This window comes from Giraffa tippelskirchi, chromosome 14 (assembly GCF_054371585.1).
Source record: "Giraffa tippelskirchi isolate mGirTip1 chromosome 14, T2T-mGirTip1v1.2.pri, whole genome shotgun sequence".
NCBI lineage: Eukaryota > Metazoa > Chordata > Mammalia > Artiodactyla > Giraffidae > Giraffa > Giraffa tippelskirchi.
The window spans coordinates 46724897-46747326 of NC_137288.1; the positions used below are offsets into that span (position 1 = coordinate 46724897).

Here is a 22430-nt window from a genome sequence, read left to right on the forward strand (position 1 = left end):
ACAGGCTATAAAATAATATGCACAGAATCATACATGTCTCTGTGTATGCATAAATAAGTAGAATGTAGCTGCTGCTGCTGCTGCTAAGTCGCTTCAGTCGTGTCCGACTCTGTGCGACCCCATAGACGGCAGCCCACCAGGCTCTGCCGTCCCTGGGATTCTCCAGGCAAGAACACTGGGGTGGGTTGCCATTTCCTTCTCCAGTGCATGAAAGGAAAAAGTGAAAGTGAAGTTGCTCAGTCGTGTCCGACTCTTAGCGACCCCATGGACTGCAGCCTACCAGGCTCCTCCGTCCATGGGATTTTCCAGGCAAGAGTACTGGAGTGGGGTGCCCCTGCCTTCTCCGAGTAGAATGTAGCAAGCATGATTATCTTTGAAAGAACTATGCAAGATTTCTTTTTTCTTTTTTTTTTGCTTGTTTGCAGTTTCTAACTTTTCTGTCATGAACAAAGATTGCTTGAACATTACAAAAAACAAAGTAAGTGCTTTTGAAGTCAGTTCTGGTAGCTCAGTTGGTAAAGAATCTGCCTACAGTGCAGGAGACCCAGGTTCAATCCCTGGGTTGGGAAGATGCCCTGAGGAAGAAAATGGCAACCCACTCCAGTAAACTTGCCTGGAAAAATCCCATGGACAGAGGAGCCTGATGGTCTACAGTCAATGGGGTCACAAAGAATTGGACACAACTGAGCAACTAAACATCCACCACCACCCTGATGTGGGCCAGAGCTGACGTCAGTCACCAGGGATCTCCAGACTGAGCCAGAGGCAGACAGATGGGGTGAGTCAAGGGGTCAGTGCCTGTCTTCTGGGCAAAGCTGTGGGTAGGTCATCAGCATTTGAAAAAAGCAAATCCATCCATCCATCCCAGAGAATTCATTTCTGACCAGAGATTCCAGCAGAGACTCAAACCAGATCTACTCCTTATTGTCTTTTCTGCTGCCACCAGCCCCTCCCTACCCACGTCTCTTTCTGGGAAGCTCATAGGTTATAAACACACAGTGTGCCAGGCTCCAGGGACCAGGAGCAACCCCAAAGACATTTAGATTTGCCCCTGGGATTAATGACTTCGAGAAGCATTTGCCAGGAACTCTTCAAAGCTGGAAACAGAAGCCCTGGAGCATTAAATATAAACAAATATTTAGTCGATTGGTTTCTCCTTTGCTTTTCAAAGAGCAGTTTACTTCCTGGATTATCATTACAGTAGCCTGCTCTCCGGAAGCCAGAATTATTCAAGTGCATAGCTCAGGGTTGGGGCAAAATGGAAAAAAAAAAAAAAGTAAAGATCTCCTTGTCATAGATCCGCTCTCTGTTTCCCGGTTGTTCATCTGCCTCTGGAAGCACAGAAGGAGAAACATTATTATGCTACGCACCCCTGCCTAAGGCCTGTCGCTTTCTTTCTTTTTTAAAAAAATTTATTTATGTACTTATTTATTAATTTTTTGGCTTCGTTGCTGCACAAGGGCTTTCTCTAGTGCGGGCTCCTCACTGCAGTGTCTTCTCTTGCCAAGGAGCATGGACACTAGAGTGCAGGCTCAGTAGTTGTGGTACACAGGCTTAGTTGCTTCACACCATGTAGGATCTTAGCTCCCAGGCCAGGGATCAAACCTGTGTCCCCTGCATAGGCAGCTGACCTATCCAGGCAGGTCCTGCACTGGACCACTAGGGGAGTCCAGGCCTGTTGTTTTCTACTGCAAACCTTTTCTCCCTTTGAGGTACATAAATTCCATTTGAGAGGAAAAAAAGTCCAGTATCTCTGTTAACAAGAAAGCAGTTGTCGGGATTTCCCCAGTGCTCAAGTGCTGCACTAAAGTTGAAAAATATAATCCTAAGTGGAACAGAATAAAGATTATTTGGAATAATAGCTATTTCTGAAAAACAACTACCCTAGGGTTTCTTTCTTTTTTTTTTTTTCCAAACTTTAAGCTTTTTATTCTGTATTGGGGTATAGCTGCGGTGATGCTGTGATTAGTTTCAGGTGAACAGCGAAGGGACTCAGCCATACATATACATGTATCCATTCTCTCCCAAACCTCCCTCCCATCCAGGCTTCCACATAACATTGAGCAGAGTTCCATGTGCTGTGCACTAGGTCCTTGTTGGTGATCCATTTTGAATACAGCCGTAGGTATGCAACCTTCCCAAACTCCCTAACTATCCCTTCCCCTCAACCTTCCCCACTCAACTCCCGAAACCATAAGTTTGTTTTCTAAGTCTGTGAACCCCTTCCCAAGGGTTTTTGATGACAGTAAATTCATCTGTGACAACAGTATGATGTCACCATCAGCAAGAATACAACCATCCTGTCCTGCCCTGTGGATGACCCATCTTAAATGGAATGTTGGCATCTTGGCATTTTCCCAGCAGAGGGTGGCTAGGCTAGTGAGAGTCTGCAGACCTGGCCAGTTAGGGAATTTTCATTCATTTGAATTCCATTCAATCCATTTGAAATGTCTTTGACCATCATGTGCCACGCTTTAAATCACAAAAATATATCATGAAACAAGCATCAGGGTCACACTTGGACTCTAGAATCCCTCATCCCCCTTCTATCTTTTCCCCATTTTCCATGGCACTTATTTCCTTTTGACACACTATATAATTTCCTTATTTGTTATGTTTATTAGTGTCAGTCTCCCCTTGCTAGCTTATCACCTCCATGAAGGCAGGGACCTTGGTTGATTTCATTTACTGATGGAACCCGAGTACCTGTGACAGCATCTGGCATATTGTAAGGTACTCAATATATAAAGGGTAGAGATAACGTGTAAACACATATGTCATATCTTTATCATTTATATACATATATACAACTATATGGGCTCCACAGGTGGCGCTAGTGGTAAAGAATCTGCCTGCCAATGCAGGAAACACAACAGACAAGGGTTCGATCTCTGGGTCGGCAAGATCCCCTGACGGAGGGATTGGCAACCCACCCCGGTGTTCTTGCCTGAAGAATCCCATGGACAGAGGAGCCTGGCTACAGTCTACAAGGCTGCAAAGAGTCGGACACAGCTGAGCACGCACATACCTAACTCAAACACTATGCCTAGAGTGAAGAAAAGAATGGTCAAGTCCATTAATACAGTGCCCACCAATTATACTATCTCCCCGTTTCACAAAATTGAAAAGTGTGCCCTTCTATATTTTTACCCAAGTTGCTAGTTACGCTCTTGGAAAGTGTAGCACTAGAGGTATACTGATGCACGTGCTCCAAGAAAGATGTTCAAGGCTCTTCATGGTCACAAGGAAGGATGTAGCAAAAGATTTATATGCACTTGTCAATGGATAGAGGTTCCTATAATAGGTTCATGAGTCTCATGTAGTCGTGTTTTACAAAGAATGAGACAGATCTATAGTTACTGATTTCACCTCATCTCCAAGATATATCATTAGATTAAATAATGAGTTTTCTTCTTTTTACGCCTGATTAAATCCTGCCTTTTGCAGCAAAATGGGTGGACCCCAAGGGCATTAGGCTAAGTGAAGTTAAGTCAGACAGAGAAAGGCAAATACTGAGTGATCTCCCTTATATGTGGAATCAAAAAGCCAAACACATAGAAACAGAGAGTAGAGAGGTGGTTACCAGGGGCTGGGATGGCGGAAATGGGGAGACACTGGCCAAAGGGTACAAACTTCCAGTTGAGTAAGTTTTGGAAATCTAATCATGGCATGGTGACTACAGTTTATGACGCTGTGCTACATACGTTAAACTTGCTAAGAGAGTAGCTCTTAAATATTCTCACCACACACACACATATACATGTATGCACACACATACATATATGCACACATACATGTATGCACACACATACATGTACGCACACACACAAAAGTGATTCTATGAGGTGATGGAGGCGTTAACGGTATTGTGATCGTTATTTCACAACGTATACGTCTATCAGATCATCACGTCGTACACCTCCAATTTACACAATGTTGTATGTCAATTATATCTCAGTAAAGCTGGAGGGAGAAGGCAATGGCACCCCACTCCAGTACTCTTGCCTGGAAAATCCCATGGACGGAGGAGCCTGGTAGGCTACAGTTCATGGGGTCGCTAAGAGTCGGACACGACTGAGCGACTTCATTTTCACTTTTCCCTTTCATGCACTGGAGAAAGAAATGGCAACCCACTCCAGTATTCTTGCCTGGAGAATCCTAGGGATGGCGGAGCCTGGTGAGCTGCCGTCTATGGGGTCGCACAGAGTCGGACACGACTGAAGCGACTTAGCAGCAGCAAAGATGGAGGGAAATGGAAAGCGCATAATAGCATTCATCATGGTTCCATGTGTTTTTAAAATCTGAAGGAAATTCTACATCAGCCTCACCCCTGCTTTAACTTTGCTTTGGTTTTGGTAGTTGCATTAATATTTATCTAACAGATTTGTTTAGCAATCATTGAACCACCAAACATTACTTGAGCACCACAATATTCCAAGCAGATGCTAGAACCTTCAAATACACTTAAATCTTAGGACATAGTGGTCACTGTTCCTATTTCACCACTGGAGAAATTAAGGCCCGATGACTTGCCCAGGGTCACACAACTCCTAGATGAACTTGCCCTCCCGTCCCAGCTCCTCTATCAAGGGCAGAGTTTGCCCACACATTTCTCCATGTCTCTTCTGGGTACACAGATCACAGCCTTCAAGGCGCTCTGGCTTCCTGGCTTCAAGGAGCCTGGCCCGCTCACCCCCTGTCCCCTGCAGAGGTGTGGAATGGCGAGGTATTGTCCCAGGCCTGTCAGAAAGCAGGAGTTCTGTCTCTCACCTGCCCAGGAAACAGAACCTTGCAGACAGGCTTGTCTGACTGCCCAGGCGGGAAAACTGTCACCAGCCCGGCGACTGGTGCAGGAGGGAGCCTGTCCCTGTGCAGTTCCCCCCACCCCAACCTCCCCGCCCTCAGCTGGGTTTCCTCTCTGCCTTCAGGGCTTCAGGGAGAAGAGGAACCACATGCCCATCAGGAGGGCAGCCTCCGTATCAAGACAAGCTCTGTTATGTCTAAGGCAGAAGGCCGGAATTTAGTTCATTTTATCATTGAGGTGATTCAACTGTTTTAATGAAGGGACCTTGGGGCTGGTGGCGTCACAGATAAGGAGTGTGGACCGCGTCCGCAGATGGGTGACCTTGTTCCGCTTGTAACTGCTTTCCTTCACCTCCCTCCTTCCCACCCCCTCCCTTGATTTCATTTTCTAGCCCAAGGTTTTAGCACCAGGAGGAGAAGGAATCATTAGCACAGCCAAGCGTTGGGGGAAAATGCAGCTTCGGGCAATCCACAAGAGAACAGCTGGCTCCTGTGGCCGTCATTGGCCAGGCCCTGCATCCCCAGGAGAAGAAGGCAGCAGCCTGGCTCCCCCAGGGAGGCAGGACAAGGACGTCTGCAGGGAGGTACTAGCCCAGGTGGCTCAGGAGGAGGTGCGGCAAATTCTCAGAACTGCTAATTCAATCCCATTCGACACGTTTACTGAGAGCCTGTCAGAGACCAAATTCTCTGTTAGAGGCTGAGATTTGAAGAGACTGAGGTGCTTCCCTGCCAGCCACAAAAGAGCCCAACAGGGGCCCTGACTGGGGTCAGAGGGAATTTTTTTTCCTCTTTATTTTTAAAAATTGAATTGTAGTTGATTTACAGTGTTGTGTTAGTTTCAGGTATACAGCAAAGAGATTCAGTTATATGTGTGTACATGGGTCTTCCCAGATGGCACAATGGTTAAAGAATCCACCTACCAATGCAGGAGACACAAGAAACGCAGTTTCAATCCCTGGGTTGGGAAGATCCCCTGAAGGATGAAATGGCAACCCACTGCAGTATTCTTGCCTGGAAAATCCCATGGACAGAGGAGCCCGCCAGGTTGCCAAGAGTCGGACACAACTGAATATATATATTACCTATTCTTTTTCAGATTTTTTTCCATTATAGGTTATTAAATGATATTGAGTATAATTCTCAGAACGGAATTGATGGAATAGATGAAGAGCAATAAATGAGCCCAAGAGCCCAAGTTGGAGAGACCAGGTGGCCCTTGGAAGCCCAAGTTTTGTCCAGATAATGGGAAAAACCCACATCAGGCAAGGACGTGATTCAGGAAGTTCTATAGTGTAAATATCCTATTCCACTGCCCCCTTCAGGATATCTATACTTCTCATCTGATAGATCCTAATTTGTGGTTTGATAATAATGTATTCCTGAGATAAGTGTCATGTGACAGTGTGTGTGTGCATGTGTGTGAGAGCATGTGTGTGTGTGGTGTGTTGTCAATATATTTGAAAACCTGATGTCTCTAACCGGTTCTGTCTTTGACTTACACCCTGAGAAGTTCATTCACCACCCACTGCAATTAATTCTATCCATCCCATGGGAAACTGTGTAAAGTTTTAAGGTTCTGTACCCAACACGTTTAAAACATGAGACCACTTCATTGTCTTATATGTAAGGAGATTGTGATGTACCCTAAACATATTTTTCCAAAAACAATCATATCCTATGTGTAAATAATTTTTTAAGTCATCATTGGGGTAAACCCCTGGAACTTTTCAAATAAGGGAGTTTCATTTATCTGGTATTATTGGTTTATAATGTGTTTCATACAAGTACCTGCACAAAAACTTTGCTTCAGCTAAAATACAACTTTTAACACAGTGTGCTGCCTTGCCCCTGCCTGAATATTACCTCAATGACTCGGGGTATTATTAATTATATAATGATTGTTCAACATAATGCCTCCAAGTGCTATGGAAGTGCACTTATCTATTTTCCTTTACACCAACATGATTTTATTATTTTTAAATTTTATGCTTTTTTAAAAAATAATTTTTCCCTCTTTCTCTCAATGTTAGGCTGTAACTTTTAAAATTTGCTTTCAGCAGGGTGAGGGGGACATAAATCAGGAGATTAGGATTAACATATATGCACTACTATATATAAAATGGGCTTCCCAGGTGGTGCTGTGGTAAAGAACCCACCCACCAATGCAGGACACCTAAGAGGCACAGGTTCGATTCCTGGGTCAAAAAGATCCCCTGGAGAAGATGGCAATCCACTCCAGTATTCTCAGCTGGAGAATCCCATGGATAGAGGAACCTGGCAGGCTACAGTTCATAGGGTTGCAAAGAGTCAGACACAACTGAAGTGACTTAGCAGACACACATATATAAAATAGATACCTAATAAGAACCTGCTATATAGCACAGGAAACTCTACTGAATAGTCTGTAATGACCAATATGGGAAAAGAATCTTAAAAAAAGTAGATATATGCATATGTGTAACTGATTCGCTTTGCTGTACACCTGAAACTAATACAATATTCTAAATCAACTATGCTCTAATAAAAATTAATTTTAAAAATAAATAAATATTGCTTCTAGCATTCCAATTTATAGGATTAATTTGTTGCTGATATTATAATAATGACAATTAATGCTAATATCAATAGTTCTTTATTAGGCAGGTATCACACACCTGGCACTGTAACAAGCACTTCAGGATTAAATGAAGAAATTATTCCCCTATGAAGCAGGTATTGTCATTATCCTCCATTTACAGATGTGGACACAGAGTCTTAGAGAGAAACTGACTTGCCCTTCTTCACGCAGCTGGAGGTAAGAGGGGAAGTGATACTGGTGAATGCAGAGCTCATGCTATTCACCACTCTGCTTTACCGACTCCTGCTGTGGCCTGGTTACCAAACAATTAAGCCAGTTACCAATGTTTCTAGACTAAGAGTTCCTAGGCTCCTAATGAGGACCTCTGAAGCTCTTCAATTTGGAAAATCCCTAAGTGTCATTGAATATGCTTTCTTTGCTGACTTCTTTGTCCTTGACATTGTTGAAATAGCTAAGATTGCTGAGAAAGTAAATCTGACTAACTAAGGTGGTTGGTTTTCCCCTGAAATAGCACCTTGTTTTTATACAGCATCAACCCTAAAATTTGTTCAGATATATACATGCTTATAAGTGAGGTTTCTCTAGTGGCTCAGCAGTAAAGAAACGCCTGAAAATGTAGGATCAAAGTGTTTGATCCTTAGGTTGGGAAGATCCCCTGGAGAAGGGCATGGCAACCCACTCCAGTATTCTTGCCTCGAGAATCCCATGGACAGAGGAGCCTGGTGGGCTACAGTCCGTGGGGTCACAAAGAGTCAGACACGACTGAGCAACTAATACACACACACACACACATGTGAGCACCTTATTTATCTTTAAAACATCTCCGTGATAAGTTCTTGTTAGTGGACATTATTCTAACAGCTTCACAATTTTTTAATGAGTTAAAGACAGCAAACACCAAAACAAGAATCCATAAGGATTCTGTATGCTCATACTAGCCTCAACATTTCCTTGACCAATCGTCCCAAACTCTAGGGCCCTCAGCCCTCAGAAGCCCAAGACCTGCTCACATACCATTAAGCAAATATTTGCTCTCCTTTTCTGCTCTTTTTCACCTTTTTCCATTGCTTCCACAGTGCTTGCTGACCACGCTTGAGGCCCCATGCCAGGCATCAAAGATGCTTTCTTCCCTCCATCGCTTTGTGACTGTAGCTGCTGTGGAGTCAGAAGAGGATGCAGACATGGCCCAGGAGATGGTTTTGTATCTTTGCGTTCTCAGCACGTGGCTACTCTATCCAGCTAAATGTTCAGGCCGAGCTCTTGAAGTCATTCCTGACTCCTCTCTCTCTCCTACACCACCTCCAATCCATGGGATAGCCCTGCCAGCCCCACTCCTCCAAATAGATCCAGAATCTGATCCTGTCTTACCACTCCATGGTCACCCCTGGTCCAAGCTGTCACCAACCTCCTATGTTTTGGCAATGGCCTCCCAGGTGGCTCCCCTCCCCCATCAGGACCCCTTAGTCCATCCTCCAACAACAGCCAGAGCAGTTCTTTTAAAACATAAGTTAGACGGTGTCACGCCTCTGCTTAAAACCATGGCCCCCAGCTCATGCAGAACAAGAGCCAAAGACCTTTCGCAAGGCCTCCATCACCCTTACGCTTGGCTCTCCCACCCAGTCTGGCTCCAGCCACACAGGCCTCCTCTAGGACACTCACTGATGACAGTTGTATATGTATCCCTCTGGAGTCCAGGGTTTTGGTTTTTTGGATTTTTTTAAAATCTCAACCTTCTGGCCTAAAAACAAACAGGCCTTGGCAAGTGCTTGGCCTTCCTCATGGACCCAGCAGGGTGCCTGGCCTGGGTGCCCATCCTTGGCACTGGGGAGTCCCCTCCATCAAGCAGGTGAGCCCGCCCCTCCCCTGCAGGCCACAGCAAGCATGGATGACAACAGAAAAGACATACTTTCTTTTTCAATTCGCAGGAGGTGGCAGAATGCCCAAGACTGGCCCAGCCCCGGAATTTTGGGGAGAAATTGCAGACTGCAGAGGCACCTAGAGAAAAAGGAGGCATAGAAACCCCTGCAGGTGTCAACACCTGCTGGTTGAAAGAGGCTGGGAACAGGGGAGGTTAACAGGAAGCTTGAGAGCTGGCACAGACCAAAACAAAACCAATCAGAAACAAGGAGCTGGGCATTCTTCACAGGCCCCCACCGGGGGTCAATGTCTGGATAGTTTTTCGCCTGACAAGGCCAAGCTCCTCCTCAGTGTCCAGAGTAGCAAAGGGACAGTCAGCAGCAGACCAGGGCGCCTCTGGTCTCCTGTCTTTCACACATCACATAGCAGGGGCACATAGTAGGTCCTGGGCACACAGTAGGTGCTCCATGCCTGCCTGCTTCTGGGAGACATGAGTTAAAGCTGGTTCTGCTTCCTGCCTCCCCATCCAATCCCTTTCGCATGATTGGGAATCCCGAGGCCCCACCTCTTCTGTGTTCTCCAGGCCCACTCCTTCAGTTATGCAAACAACCACTTCCCCTTCTCGCCTTTTGGGGGACACACAGGGGCTCTGCTCCCAGAAACCATGTCTCTTGGAGTCAGGAGAATTCTCGGAATGGGCAGGGACCTTGCTGGAAACAGAGAAAGGAGAACTCTAGGTGAAGGCGGAGGCAAACAAAGGTAGTTCAAAGAGGGCCTGGATGGGGTCAGAGTAGGAGTGCTGGCAGGGAGACAAATGAGGCTGCCGGAGGGGTCAGCCGGGGGCCAGGCTGCCCAAGCACAGAGGCAGCGACAGACAGCGCAGGAGCCCCTTGTAGGAGACTGGTCAATGCAGAGACAATAGATGGAAAAGATAACGGAAGGTGTAAATTAATGGAGAAAAGGACTGGCCAGAGATAAGGGGATCTCCCTGTAATTAAAAACGTACAGGCTTGCCATCGCCAAGGTTTGCGGGGGATGGGAGGAAGACCCAGTCTGTCCTGTGTCTGAGCTGGGGTGGGAGCTAAGGCCCGGGAGGCGCCAAAGTCAGGCCAGTTAATGATTAGCTCCCAGCTGAAGGTTTCAAAGCTGACTCACCCTCATTGCCAGGCAGGGGGAGAGTGGGAGCCCAAGATGAGGGGAGTGACCAGCTTGGCAAGAGCCAGTGGGAACCCTGGGCTTTGACAGCGATCTACTTCTGAGGCCAGGATAGACCCCTTTCCAATTTTTTTGGCTTTTGCTGTCTGATTGTTGGTGGAGTTGATTATTTTTAATTTTGGCTCTAAAATTATCAGTTCTGTCTCAAATACTGATGGAATTTGAACTTGATTTTACCAGTTCCACTCCCATATGGGGTGCTGGATGGCAGTTTCAGTGAAAATCCATCTACCTATAGTCACAGAGCTAATCAAATAGTAGAATGGGAGAGACAATGAACTCTAGAGCCAGGCTGTCTGGGTCACATCATACCTAATCCATCTGCTACCTCGAAACTTAAGACAACATCCTTCCCTTCTCGTAGGGTGTGGCGTGTTCCTGGCATGTAGTAAGCACTCAACCAGTGCTAGCCATTATCATCATTATTGCCATTGTCATCATTTTATTTTATTTTTTTTTATTTTTTTTTCTTTTTGTCATCATTTTAATTACTACCATCCTTCCCACAACCTGGGAGCAATGCTCTGAAGTAAACGTGGACCTTTTTTCAAACCACCTCCCCATTTCCTGTTTAAGTGTTACAGAGCCTCTCAGTCCCTCAGCAGAGATGCACATGGACAGATCCTAGGACGGCCAACACAAGGAAATCAACATGCAATCAGATGCAAGTCACGGGGGTTAGGGGAGGTGAGTACAGCCCCCCACCCCTGTGGGTCTTGTATCCTTCTCCTTCACCCCCTCACACCCAGTCTAGCACAAACCCTGTCTAGTCTACCTCCCAAATAAATGCTAACTCCATCTACTTCTTTCCAGCTCCACTACTGCTCCCTCCAGTCAAAGCCACCCACATCAGGCTTCCCTGGTGGCTCAGTGATAAAGAATTGTCCTGCCAATGCAGGAGACACAGGTTCGATCCCTGGTCTAGGAAAATCCCACGTGCCTTGGAGCAACTAAGCCCTTGTGCCATAACTACTGAGTCCACATGCTGCAACTACTAAAGCTTGTGCCCTACAGCCCATGCTCTGCAACAAGAGAAACCACATCAATGAGAATCCTGTGTTCAGCTGTGTAATGAGGCCTCCAGCTTCTCCTGCAGGACACCAGCTATTTTAAATCCTACAAAGAATAGCCTTTCACATGCATGAATGTCCTTGTAATTAATGTTCATTGTCCATCGGCTATGTGTGCTCAGTTTCTTTAGTCGTGTCCAACCCTGCAACCCCATGGACTGTAGCCCGCCAGGCTCCTCTGTCCATTGGATTCTCCAGGTAAGAATACTGGAGTGGGTTGCCATGCCCTCCTCCAGAGGATCTTCCCAACCCAGGGATCGAACCTGTGTCTCCTGCATCTCTTGCATGGCAGGCAGGTTCTTTACCGCTGAGCCACCTGGGGAGCCTGTCAATCTGCTGTAGTATCAGCTAAAACTGAGGCCAGAACTGGAGACTAACAGTGCCAACCAGTGCACATGGGATGCAGTTGCAGTGCAATTTCTTTCAGATACTCAACCCATTTTAATATCCACCATTTGTAAAGTCATTTTACATCTGTTGTGCATCTTTGCCTTTTTCTGTCCCTGTCCTAGGTCATGGGCTGCATCTGGGACTGTTCTGTGAAGTTTCAATAAAGTAAGCTAACCAGTAATTTAATATTTATGGGATAACCCTCTAAAATGCTCATCTGTAAATGCTCATGTTCTTAATAATATAGATGCAGCTTTCAAAAGCAGAATAATGTGAAAATTCACTGACAGATAAAACAAGTGGTTGACAAAGCTGAAAAGCCATTCACTGTTAGGCCATTTGAATGTTACATTTTCCAATAGCAGACCTTGCAAATATCAGAGACAAGACAAGCTGTTTGAGCAAAGAAATTTGAGACCTACAAAGAAAGACAGATTGGCCAGTTTCTTTTCCTAAGGACATTTTCATTGATTTTTCCATTATTGAGTGTTTGCTTAAAGGCCCTTTCGCCCTTCATTCCAAAGAGTTTTATAAATATCACCTTCACTTCATTCATGCTTTAAAGATTTAGCCCTCTCTAGAGAGGAAATAGTTTTGTTTCAGGAGTAATTTGTTTCAAAATATAAGCATAGAATGTCTTGACTCATAGCACAATAGGGGTGAAGTGAATAAGACGCATAACAAAAGAAGAAAACACAGAGTCACTTGAATGGGTGCCTGTGTGCTGAGTCGCTTCAGCCGCTCTGACTCTGTGCGACCCTATGGACTGTAGCATGCCAGTCTCTGTCCATGGGATTCTCCAGGCAAGAATACTGGAGTGGGTTGCCATGCCCTCCTCCAGGGGACCTTTCAGACTCAGGGATCAAACCCTTAACGTCTCCTGCATTGGCAGATGGGCTCTTTATCACTAGCGCCACGTTAGCACACACCAAAGTAACTTGCTGTGTTGTCTGAAGAAAAACTCTCAAAGAGCAGCAAGAGACCTGAGGAGGGTAACCTCACTGTCCCAGAACATTCCATCCTGTCTCCTTGAAGCTTCTCTGATCCTCCAGGTTCCTTCTGTCTCCAACAGCCTGTGATTCTGGCAAGCATTTACTGGAGAGTTTGCCCAGATTCCAGAGAGTCAAGATTTTGAGCCAGAAAGAAGAGCAGTGTTAAGCAATGGAGCAGTGGCACTATTTACAAGAACCAAGACATGGAAGCAACCTAAATGGCCATCAACCGAAGAATGGATAAAGATGTGGTGCATATATACAGTGGAATATTACTCAGCCTTAAAAAAAGAACAAAGTAATGCCACTTGCAGCAACATGGATGGACTTAGAGATTGTCATACTGAATGAAGTAAGTCAGAGGAAGGCAAATATCATATGATATTTCTTGTATGTGGAATCTTAAAAAAAGAGGGGGGATACAAATGAACTTATTTTAAAAACAGAAGCAGAGTCATGGATGTAGAAAACAAACTTATGGTTGCTAGGGAAAAAAAAGTGGGAAGGCTAAATTGGGAGATTGGTATTGACATATACACACTACTATATATAAAATAGATAACTAATAAGAACCTACAGTATAGCACAAGGAACTCTACTCAATACTCTGTAATGGCCTATATGGGAAAAGAATCTTAAAAAAAAAAAGAGAGAGAGCATATATATGTACATAAGTGATTCACTTTGCTGTACACCTGAAACTAACACAACATTGTAAATTCTTTTTAAAGACACACACACACACACAAAGAAATAGAGTGAAGTTCCTTTAAGACAGAACAAAATATGGAAGCATGAAAATAGGAAGAATTAGGTTGGAGTCAGGTGGGAGAGACCTTGAAATGCCAGATTTATAAGAAGAAAGTGAAGTTATTCCACACAAGCATAGTCCCCAAAGAGTGGCTGGATAGGAAAATACCTGATTAGGGACTTTGGGAAGGGACTCATTTTCATAACTGTTTTATAAATGGATACACTCACATCTGAATGAGGAATATTAGAATCAGAACTTGAGAGTGGCTGATTTCCAGCTCTATGCTTAAGCTATCTAGTAAGCTGGGCTACTTACAGAGCTCAAAAGATTTACAAACACATTAGGAAGGCTCAGCAGAGCCAAAAGCCAGCCATGCTCCCCAGCCCCAGCCTCGGGCTCCTTCACAGAAAGGCTGCAGCAAAACTGAACCATTGAACCCTGGCCACGCCATGAATCAACTCAAGTGAGAACGCTTCATGAGTCAAGTCCAAACAAGCTCCCATTGGGACCCCCAGACCAGCTCCTAATTAATAGGTTCTTGGCCTACAAGTACAAGAAAAAATGTTTGCAACAATAAAGGGAAGACAGTGATCACAATGGGGGAGGGGTTAACGAAGCAAGCAGAAGGGAAAATTATGATGGGAAGATGGATCCAGGGCTAAAGTTAGCTGGCAAAGCAATAAATCAGACCCTTATTTATTTATTCAAGTCAGATGTGAGCAACTACATAAATTTGATTCCTGGTTTTGAAATGCAGTCTACATGGCAGGATATGAGAAAATGACAATGTTAAGAGGATTCAGAAATATAGACAAATCTCCATCTTTTAATATTTTGTGAGTGTCCAAATATTAATTGCTGTACTATTGGTGCAGTGACTGGAAGAATTCACACAATGGCCATAGATCTTAAGTATTATTTTTTACTTTTATTTATTTTTTATTTTTGGCTGTGCTGGGTGCTGCACAAGCTTTTCTCTACTTGCGGTGAGCAGGGGCTACTCTGGAGGTGCAGTGCTTGGGCTTCTCATTGCAGCAGCTTCTCATGTTGTGGAGAACGGGCTCTAGGGCATAGGGGCTCAGTAACGGCGGCTTCTGGGCTCTAGAGCACAGGCTCAATAGTTGTAGCATATGGGCTTAGCTGCTCTGAGGAACGTGGGATCTTTCTGGGCCAGAATCAAACCCGTGTCTCCTGCCTTGGCAGGCAGATTCTTTACCCCTTAGCCACCAGGGAAACCCTATAGTTATTATTTTTTAATCAAAGTTATATAAATGTAGGCCAATCATCTTTAAAGTCTCAACAAACCAAATATAAACAAAGCACAGGAAATAAATTCAATTGCTAAAAGCTCTGACATAACTCTTTTACTTGTTATATGGAATCCTAGGAAGAATTATTGCAATAGTTAAAGTAATATTAGTAACAAAGTAATATCAAAGGTAACAAAACAGATGTTTGGTCTTAAATGTAAATTCAAATGTAGAGTGTCTAAGATAACAGATCAAAAGGAAGTACATTTGCAATTTCTAACAGCAAAATATAGTTTTTAAATACTGTGTTCTTCAGTGAACTAAGGAAGAAGATCAAAAGTAAAGTGTTGGATAGTCTTATCAACCAGATCACCTTTAAAGATAATTTCTTAGGATAGCAAAAATGAGCAACAATTAAGCTCTCCACATACAACTAAACCGTTCATTGTTATACTAGAGCTAGTTCTTTTATTTGTAGGGTTTACGAATCAAAATGTAACAAGCATCAGTATCATAGGAATCAGTTCAGTTCAGTTCAGTCACTCAGTCGTGTCCAACTCTTTGCGACCCCATGAATCGCAGCATGCCGGGCCTCCCGGTCATCACCAACTACCGGAGTTTACCCAAACTCATGTCCATTGAGTCGGTGATGCCATCCAGCCATCTCACCCTCTGTTGTCCCCTTCTCCTCCTGGCCCCAATCCTTCCCAGCATCAGGGTCTTTTCCAATGAGTCAACTCTTCGCATGAGGTGGCCAAAGTATTGGAGTTTCAGCTTCAACATCAGTCCTTTCAATGAACACCCAGGACTGATCTCCTTTAGGATGGACTAGTTGGATCTCCTTGCAGTCCAAGGGACTCTCAAGAGTCTTCTCCAACACCACAGTTCAAAACCATCAATTCTTTGGCACTCAGCTTTCTTCACAGTCCAACTCTCACATCCATACATGACCACTGGAAAAACCATAGCCTTGACTAGACAGACCTTTGTTGACAAAGTAATCTCTGCTTTTCAACATGCTATCTAGGTTGGTCATAACTTTCCTTCCAAGGAGTAAGTGTCTTTTAATTTCATGGCTGCAATCACCATCAGCAGTGATTTTGGAGCCCCCCAAAAATAAAGTCTGACACTGTTTCCACTGTTTCCCCATCTATTTCCCATGAAGTGATGGGACCAGATGCCATGATCTTAGTTTTCTGAATGTTGAGCTTTAAGCCAACTTTTTCACTCACCTCTTTCACTTTCATCAAGAGGCTTTTTAGTTCCTCTTCACTTTCTGCCATAAGGGTAGTGTCATCTGCATATCTGAGGTTATTGATATTTCTCCCAGCAATCTTGATTCCAGCTTATGCTTCTTCCAGCCCAGTGTTTCTCATGATGTACTCTGCATAGAAGTTAAATAAGCAGGGTGACAATATACAGCCTTGATGTATGCCTTTTCCTATTTGGAACCAGTCCGTTGTTCCATCTCCAGTTCTAACTGTTGCTTCCTGTCCTGCATACAGGTTTCTCAAGAGACAGGTTAGGTAGTCTGGTATTCCCATCTCTTTCAGAATTTTCCAGTTTATTGTGATCCACGCAGTCAATCATAGGAATACCAAACGTTATTTAACAACTACCACTCTTTATTTCTTCTTCTCTGATAGACTAGGCTCACCAGATAGATGGAGAAATGAGTAGTCATGCCTGACAACAGGGTTTCGAGCCCCTGATACTCTACAACTTCTACACAAGGCTTCTCAGAAGTCTTTTCTTCTTCTCTTCACTTTTAGAGAATGCAGGACCACAGAGGAGCTTGGGGTTGGTGTCTAAAAAACTGTAAAATTATAAGAGAGAATGCCAAGACCACAGAAGATGACAGATTAATTGAGAAAAATCAGGAACAAGACTTCAGAGAGTTTGGGATCTACCATCTGTTTTTACATTTGATGTGTTTTCCTGTTGCTTACCTTTTAGCATAAATGATAGCACACTCCAGCCTGATAATGCCCTTGGGTACCAGAGAAATTTACAATAAGGAAAGTCAGTCTTCAGAAATAGCAGTTGAGTCAGTATAGACAGATACATAGACTTCTAGAGGCAACCTGTCAGTGCTCTTAAAATGTGCAAGCTGGCTTTTTGGAAACTATAACACCTCTAGTAACAGAAATAGTGTTACAAATGGACTTTAAGTCCAGGTACTAGCTCACAAAGCCTATTTAATAACAAGTTCCCAAATATCCTTCGTGAATCTGCGAGAAAAAATATGTAATACTGGAAATGACTTCTTGGCAAATCATGATGTTTTCACTATGGGTTACAGTTGAAATAAAATTACAAAGGCTACCCTGGGAAATTAACTTGTTAAAGTGTTTTCAAGGCCAAAGGTGTTCTGAATTCCATCTTAGAACTTGGAACTTGGGAGAAAGTTACACACACACACACCATGTGCTGCGGCAGAACTTGCTCACTCAGGGAATACTTTTTGTTCTGGGGGATTCCAGGGGGAAAAAAGGCTGGTGTTTCTCACGTGTAGGATGTTTCCACATCAGGGATTTTTAATTTAGAAAAGAGCCTATTTCATTTCATAAGTGAAAAAGGACATTTTCTGAACTGATAATGGAAATGTTTTTAATTGATTTATTTTTGGCTGTGCTGGACCTTCGTGGTTGTGTGCAGGCTTTCTCTACTTGTGGCGAGCAGGGGCTACTCTTCATTGCAGCGCACAGGTTTCTCGTTGATGTGGCTTCTCCCATTGCAGATCTCAGGCTCTAGGGCGCACAGGCTTCTGTAGTTGTGGCATGCGGGCTCAGTAGTTGCAGCTCGTGGGCTTAGTTGCTCCTCAGCATGTGGGATCTTTACAGACCAGGGATCAAACCTGTCTCCTGCATTGGCAGGCAGATTCCTAACCACTGGTCCACCAGAGAAGTCCTCAAGTGATAAAGGAAATTTTAAGTCAAATTCCTATCTTCCCCACATAGCCTCCTAAATTTGATATTACTGCTGTAGCAGCCAGGCTGACCTCAGGTCAGAGAGCTGGGTCCTACTCCCAGCTCAGTTTCTTGCCTGCTGTGTGACTTTGATGGGCACCCTCACCTCTCTGGGCCTTAATTTACACAAATTAAAAATGAAGATGGTAACAGCCAACATAGAACCTCACAGAGCTGTGGTCAGCACAAAATGAAATAATAAGACAGCCTTCTTTTTGTGTAACCCTTTGGCTTTTTTAATGTGTTCACACATTTTACTCACTTGCCAACTCTGGAGGAAATCTCTTTAAAACTAACATACTCCAAGAGGCCAAACCAGAAAAAAAAAAAAAAAATGTAAGATTCCCAGGGCACTTGGCAAGTTACACAGCCAACCCCACACCTCTGCCAGCTCCCACCCTTTGTGGCTCTAACACCAGATGGTACCAGAAAACACCCTCTTTTTTTGCTTCTTCTTCACTCCTAATGAAAGTTCACAAAGGAGCCTAAAGTTTTGATAGTGAAGACAGTTAAGGGGAATATTAACTTCATTCAAACAGTCTTCAAATAAGTTTCTCTACATTTCCAGCGACACGGGTAGTATCTAACCCAGTTAGACTCATTCAGGTGTATGTGTGTGAATGTGTGTGTGTATGTGTGTGAATGTGTGTGTGTGTGTGTGTTTAGTCGCTCAGTCGTGTCCAACTCTTTGTGACCTCACAGACTGTAGCCCACCAGGCTCCTGTGTCCACGGGATTTCCCAGTCGAGTATACTGGAGCGGGTTGCCATTTCCTTCTCCAGGGGATCCTCCCAACCCAGGAATCAAATCTGCCTCTCTTTCGTCTCCTGCATTGCAGGTAGAAGACCCATTCAGGGAGTACCTGTTGAATGGGTCCCTCTCCCTTCACTCGGAGACAACATGCAGGACTGCCCTAATGCCCATCACTCATTAATTTCTTGCCTGACTTTGTCTTTGGTCACTTTTGACTCACACCTCAATGGAGACATACCAACCCCACAAAGGAGGCATGACTCAAACAGCGGTCAGTGAGACCAGACTCAACAGTGTGGCCCTTTAGTTAATCATAAATCATCTGTATTCTCTCCGACTCCTTCAGACCAGAGTTTGCCCTTCCCAAAGCACGTCCACGTCCTCTCTTTGAGTAATGGGTTTGACAGTCCCAACTCAAACACAAGCCTGCCCCGTGCACAGACTTATCAGAGCTGCTTGGAATGAAGGAGGCAAGGAGCAGAGGAGAAGAACAATGGCGCCCTGACTGGAGGGGCAGTGTTATCGGCCTGCCATCGGAACAGGGCCGGCACCTGTTTTTCTTTCCGTGGAGCGAGCGAGCTGGTTCCAGTGTACAGTACCAGGTGGTGTCAAAGGCTGCTGCCGGGCCCCTCGGTTTGTGAGGGCTGTTGACACAAGGTGGTGTCCATGTGATGTAGGCTGGTTCCCGCCCTATTTTTCTGATAGCTGTAAATGAGAGAAGCACTGTGGGTGGACCCCTTTGCCCAAAGCTTAGGAGTTGCATCTTTTTGGAGATGAGGCTTTGTGCATTGTGGGAAGAGCTGTACTTGACCCTCTGGTGAAATGACATATTCGGTCAGTGGAGAAAACACATTACAAAGAAAAGATATTTTAGAGAAACATCACATACAACTGGTACCAAAGAAGAAAGGAAGGAAGAACTTATGGACTGCTATACAACTTGAAGGCCTCCCTGGTAGCTCAGTTGGTAGAGAACCCGCCTGCCACGCAGGAGACCCCGATTAGATTCTTGGGTTGAGAAGATCCTCTGGAGGAGGGCATGACAACCCACTCCAGTATTCTTGTCTGGAGAATCCCCCCCAGACAGAGGAGCCTGGTGGGCTATGGTCCATGGGGTTGCAAAGAGTTGGACACAACTGAGCGCTGGCAACTAAGCACTCCACGGCACACATCTTGAGGCTTATGGCTCTTCAGCCAAACCCTCGTCTCATCCTGAGACCTACCAGACAAGGAAAAGGCCCGAAACCCGCCCTTGTGCCTTGAAATAGCCCCCATTTCCTATAGTAATTCACATGATCCATGGATTTGTGAGGGATCCCCCTGGAAGCTACTTGGATTTTTCTGCTTTTAGTCCCTCTGGGAGTAATAAATATTCCATTTAAATTAAAGATGCCTCAGACCATCTCACCAGATTCAGGACCCTTTCTTAGCCTAAACTTCTTTTTCCTACCTTAGTTTCCAATTGTCTTATAGTTCAGCTGATTCTATGTAAGCTACTTGAAATTCTTATTAGAAAGGGAGGAAACACAAGTCAAGAATAAACTATTTCTAGAAAGGAGTTTTTTGTGGGTACCCTTCCAGGATAAGATTTCAGACAATTCTAGGGGAAGTTTCTTCAAATTATTTATAGATTTTTTTTTTAAGTTTGTTGGGTTTATTTTAATTTCATTTATTTATTTTTGGCTGCACTGGGTCTTTGTTGCTTTGCACGGGCTTTCTCTAGCTGTTGTGAGCAGGGACTACTGTTTGTTGCGGTACAAGGGCTTCTCACTGCGGTGGCTTCTCTTGTTGCAGAGCACAGGCTCTAGGGCACGCAGGCTTCAGTAGTTGTGGCTCGCAGCCTCAGTAATTGTTGCTCACAGGCTCTGGAGCACAGGCTTGTAGTTGTGGGGCACAGGCTTAATTGCTACACGGCATGTGGAATCTTCCCAGACCAGGGACTGAACGCACGTACTCTGCATTGGCAGGCAGATTCTTATCCACTGTGCCACCAAGGAAGTCCCTATTCGTAGATTTTATGATGGGGGATTTGGGGAGTGGAACCAGGGCTTAGGGACTTTAGGAAATTGGGAGGGGTCTAATTTTCCTTTAGGAACAAATACAAGTCATGAATCTAGGCCTTTTCTGAGCTTGCTTAGGCTTTGGTCTCAGGTTGAAATCCCAGCTCCTTCACTTAGTAACCTATAAAGTTGAACAAGTGGCTGAACCCCTCCGTATCTTAGTTGCACACCCACTCCCCCCCACCCCCCTGCCGTGAACACACTGGTCATATCCATGGAGGACCATGAACATTAATGAGATCATGTACGTGACTGCACCAGGTCCAGCACACAGAGGGTTAACAAACCCCCTTTTCCTCTCCGACTTAAAGCAACTCTCTCCTCTTTATCTGCACCAGGGCTTTTTCTTTGAAAACTAGAGAATCAGGCCAGAAAACAAACAGCACGTACATATGTTGCCACCCAATGGAAAGAACATTCTGTTCGTTGGTTGTTAAGCATGGAGCTAATGCAAAGTTTAAGAGAACAGTTTACAGAGCACTTGGTCTGGATTCAAATTCCAACTCCATTTATAATCTCTGGTCTGCGGGCCAATTACTAAGTTCTCTAGGCCTCAGTTTCTTCATCTATAAAGTGGGGGTAGTACTAGCAACAATATATACGGTTGTAGAATCAAATGAAATAATCCAAGTAAAGTGCTTTATTTAGTGCTTGGCATATAGTAAACTCTCAATATTGGCTGTGTTATTTATGACATCATATTATTGTTATGATTATTGTTGATTTGTTACAATAATCACCACCATTACCCAGATTGATAGCAACAAGAAATTTATTCAATTCCTAAAATCTTAAACTTGGTCTTTTTCTTTTTAAAATGTTATTGAAGTGTAGTTGCTTTACAGTGTTGTGTTAGTTTCTGCTATACAAGAAAGTGAATCAACTACACATATACATATAGACCCTCTTTTTTGGATTTTTTTCCCATTTTTTCCCATGTCATCACAGAACATTTAAACTTACTGTCTTAATATTTATTAATACTACTAGTAGTATTGATGATGATTTCCCCCTCTTTACCTCCTGTAGGTCATTGGCTGTGATAAAACTATGTGCTATTTAATTGGAAGCAGGCCTGTGCTAGGTACCATCCAAACATTGAATCTGCATAACAGCTTACAAATTCATGGATTTTTATTTTCTCATTTCTACAGCCCAGAGAAAAGGTTTAATGATCACACTGCATGTTGCAGATGTGAAAAGTCCTAAAACTATCGGGCTTCAGGGGCCAAAAGCCTCAGACCAACAATGATCCCTAAAATTCCTTTCCAGTTCCAACACCTGTGATTCTCAACTGATCATAGTTTTGCTTTATTACCATCTCATGTATATGCGAAAATGTCACACTGGATTGAGTTTAATGTATAAGCTATTGTGACTTTCATAAGCATTTTGCTCTAGTAAATTCTGTGTAAGTAGGCTCATTTCTGTCTGTGTGCCTCCTCCCTTTGCTCCCAAAGCTTCCAGAAAACTCTTTCTTGAGCTCACATACCTCCCCTTTCTCATACCCTTCCTGCCTTTCCAACCTCTCCTTCCACCAACAGTCCACACAACCTCCATACCTACTCCCAGATCTGTCTGAGAATCTATCTGCCACCAAGGCTAAGTCTCTGAACCTTGAAAACTGAAGTGAAAGTGTTAGTCTCTCAGTCGTGTCCGAATCTTTGTGATGCATGTGCTGTAGCCTGCCAGGCTCCTCTGTCCATGGCATTCTCTAGGGAGGAATACTGGAGAATTCCC

At 44.2% G+C, this 22430-nt stretch overlaps 1 long non-coding RNA gene across 1 annotated transcript; it reads left to right on the plus strand.

Moving 5' to 3' along the window:
• Positions 1–490: 490 nt before the first annotated feature.
• On the plus strand, positions 491–22114 carry LOC145534246 (uncharacterized). Its single transcript, XR_014074377.1, has 8 exons — positions 491–778; positions 5196–5414; positions 7542–7597; positions 8458–9409; positions 11030–11140; positions 12036–12577; positions 12686–13257; positions 21720–22114. It is a non-coding gene; the product is annotated as an uncharacterized LOC145534246 (long non-coding RNA).
• Positions 22115–22430: the final 316 nt, after the last annotated feature.